The following is a 3,929-nucleotide window of genomic DNA, read 5'->3' as shown; positions in this document are numbered from 1 at the left end:
CTTTCAAAATACAAAGACCTGGAAATAGAGGTAACTCGAATGTAGAATCTAAAAACAGAAACAATTCCTATCATAGTAGGTGCCTTAGGTATGATAAAAAAATATTCAGACAAATACATAACAAAAACACCAGGACTTACAAATATATATAACATACAGAAAATTGCACTACTGGGCACTGCACACATTCTACGTAAAACACTTTCAATACAGTAACCATAAGAGCATCACAGCAAACCACAGCACATACCCAAGGCACACAGAGCTGCGCTCGGTAGTGAAGTGAAAGCACGTTATAAAAATAAGACTACCGAATAATAATAATAATAATAATAATAATAATAATAATAATAATAATAATAATACCTAAACATAATCTGGAAGATACTCACTGGAATATGTGAGGCAAAGACACACTTTCCTGGCTATCAATAAAACAGTTTTGAGACATTGTATAAAACATCATACAAACATGTCTATGGCTTGGATTGGCTTTAAGAAGGCATATGATATGATGCCTCATTCATGGATCATTGAATGCCTGCAGATGTTTGGTGTTGCTGACAACATCACAAATTTTCTGATGCAAAGCATGAAAAAGTGGAAAACCAAATTGCACTCAAGCAATGTATTCTTTGGAGAAGTTAATATTAAAAAGGGAATCTTCCAAGGTGACTCGTTTTCACAGTTAATTTTTGTAATTGCACTAATACCCATAACAATGTGGGAAGAAAGGCTCATCATTGAACCATCTGTTTACGGATGACCTGAAATTGTTAGGGAAATCTGAAAAACAGATAAGATTCCTTAACCGAAACAGTCCTGAATTGTACTAGTGACATTGGTATGGAGTTTGGGATTACTAAATGCTCAGTACTTAAAATGAAAAGAGGGAAGAAAGCAGCCTGCAGAGGATTGCAGTTACGATCAGGAGATACCATGGGTGAACCCAACGGTAATGGGTATAGATATTTAAGGATTTTGGAGTTGGATGACATTCTACACAGCGAAATGAAAGTCAAGGCAGCGAGGCATAAAAAAAAAGGGTGAAGATGGTGTTGAAATCCAACCTGAATGCCAAAAATTTGATTACCACAATGAATATCTGGGCAGTTGCTGCGATCAGATATAGTGCATCCATCCTCAAATGGACTATGGTGGAAATATCAACACTGGATAGAAGGACGCCCACTGCATGGGCGCTACACCCTAAAGGACTAATTAGGACTAATTAGTATAGACCATTGTATAAGGAGTGAAAGAAGAACACTTGATGAGTATTTGATAAATAGTGACGAAGACCTGGTGCAATATGCCGTGAAAGATATGGGTGTATATGCAGATGAAATGACGGGAAAGGAAGAGTTGAACCAAAGAGCTGAGGAGAAGGGAAAAGAAGACCTTCTTGAAATGAGAATGCATGGACAGTTTGAAAGGAATACATAAGACGTTAAGGATAATACAGCATCGTGGGCATGGCTTGAGCGAGGTGATTTGAAGTGTACCACTGAAAGCCTGATCATATAAAACTTCTTATACCCAAAAATGCAGACTCTGTGGAAAGAGTGTGGAAAATGTGACCCACTTGGTAAATGGATGTGAGAGTCTTACACAAAAAGAATACAAGCGCCGCCACGATAAAGTGTGTGTGTGTATCTTCATTGGCTCTTATGCCGTAAATACCAATATGAAGTAACAGAGAACTGGTATGAGCATGTATTAAGTAAAGTTATGCAGGAGGATGGAAAAGTAATGATACTCTGGGACTATGATTTTCAGACAGTTCGTGTAATCGAACACCGTCTGCTGGATATTGTCATATTGAATCCTTGAAATCGATCCAAATTCAACAACTGGCACCCATGCCAATCTCTCCTTCATTGGATACTGAACTCAGCTAGTGAAGACCTGTTGGGGCAAGTGAAATCGAAATCATGATTGAACCAAATTTGATGACTGGCACTTGTGCCAGTGGTGCGCTCAGAGCACCATCTGAGCGTGATCATTGCCAGAGCAGCTGTCTGGCTTCCAATCAAGTGAGGCTGTTGCCAGTGCTGCGGACTGGCTCCTGTGCAGGTGGCATGTAAAAAACACCATTTTGAGCATGGCTGTTGCCAGTATGTATGAAGTAGAACTATATAGCACATATTGCACTTTAGAGTACACATTGTACTATATTGTACACAAAATACAGATAATGTAAAACTTGAAACTCTAATGGAATGCATTGAGACTCTTACCCTGCTAATATAAAAGAGCCCTTGCTTCTATATTCCAATTCCATTATTAGGTCAGTACTATGTATTGGCACAAAAGCAAACCCCTTGATTACTGAGTTCACTTAACAATAAGAAGGCATGATTACAATATGTAAGTAGGAGTATTCTATAATTGGTGAACGATACTTTCAGAAAGCTGTCAGAATCATTAGTTGGGCAAAACAGTTAGCAGTATTTCGTCCATCTTTACATTGTGAGTTCAGATTCCACCAAAGTTAACTTTGTCTTTCATCCTCTGAGGGTCAATAACATAAGTATCAGTTGATCACTGGGGTTGATGTAATTAGCTTGCTCTTTCTCCCAAAACTGTCGGCATTGTGCCAACATTGCTGGCATTGTGCCAAAAGTGAGGAAGTCTAGAGATGGTCATTTCTGGAAAATATTGTCTAAAGGTAACAAAGTTAATCTCACATTTTAATGGATATTTCTAATAGAGGAAAAAAAAGAAAGAACTTACCTTAATTTAACTAAATACTATAATATATTTAATGTGACTGCATGATTTTTTGACATTTTAAAATATTAAAAAAAAAAAGAATGAAATAAATTCAAAATGAAAAATACATGAAATAATATTTTATCTCTTTTTTTAAATCTTGTTTCAGTAACAAAATTATGTACAAGATGCTTTTCATCCTTTTCATTAGTTTGTTGGTGATGCTTAGCACAGTTGAAGGTACAGTAAAGAAGATTTTTACATTCTTAATAATAATCAATTTATATATTGGATAAGGTGAGTGGGTGGGTAAGTGAATTAATCAGCAAAAGGAGAGTGGGAAATAGAGGAGAGAGATTGTAGTGAGTGGACACAAGTAGAGAGAGGGAAGTGTTAGAAGATGGTATGGGGAAGAGATTTGACAGAGACAGGGACAAATCGCATGCAGATAAGTTTGTGAGGGAGTGAAATGACAGTGGGAGATAGAGAGGAGGGGAAAATAATGAGCAGTGAACAGGGGTGGAAGTGTTTGGATTGGTATGGTGGTGGGAGTTGTCAGGGGTGGGATAGCATCTCAATTTTACTTAGCTGGACAAATCTTCTCAAGTACAGCAAACTGCCTGTCATCTCACTCCTTCGTAATCACCTCTGTGTGGCTCAACATCTACAATAATTTGCCTGTATCAGTAGTCATCAACCACCAGCTTTATGCAGCTCTCTTCATCCATACACGTCACATGACCAGACCAGCACAGTCTTGTCTCTTGCACACTACATTTGACACTTTTATACCCAATTTTTCTCTCAACACATTTACACATCCAGCAGAGCATGTTGGCTTCATTTCTTTCTAGTTTATGCTTGTTCTCATCCTTCACAGCCCACATGTTGCATAGATCTTCATGCATGAGCATCATGCAATCTACCTTTCACTCTGATGAAGAAGCCCTTTCTTACCAAAAAAAGGTAATAGCTCTTTGAACTTTACCCAGCTGGTTCTTATTCTAGCAATTACACTTCCAGAGCATCCTGATCCACTGCTAATTTTGGTCACTTGGTAACAAAACCTATCTGTTACATCTAAGGATCCCCTTGGGCATTGGTGGAAAATTATTTCCTGTGTGTTCTTTGTGTTTATTTCTCCTGCACATCTGTCACATGCAAAGAGTATTTTCTCTATTAACCTTCCTGAGATTCAACTGTACCTCTTATGT

General features: G+C 37.8%; 1 long non-coding RNA gene across 1 annotated transcript in view; it reads left to right on the top strand.

Moving 5' to 3' along the window:
• LOC106877919 (uncharacterized) overlaps nucleotides 1-2,955 on the top strand; it is a 28,761-nt gene extending 25,806 nt beyond the window's left edge. Inside the window, exon 3 of the long non-coding RNA XR_001410441.2 lies at nucleotides 2,885-2,955. This is a non-coding gene — a long non-coding RNA (uncharacterized LOC106877919). The remainder of the gene's footprint in view (nucleotides 1-2,884) is intronic.
• The last annotated feature ends 974 nt before the right edge of the window (nucleotides 2,956-3,929 follow it).

Source organism: Octopus bimaculoides, chromosome 2, assembly GCF_001194135.2.
Source record: "Octopus bimaculoides isolate UCB-OBI-ISO-001 chromosome 2, ASM119413v2, whole genome shotgun sequence".
Lineage (NCBI taxonomy): Eukaryota > Metazoa > Mollusca > Cephalopoda > Octopoda > Octopodidae > Octopus > Octopus bimaculoides.
This window is presented reverse-complemented; position numbering and strand designations above follow the sequence as displayed.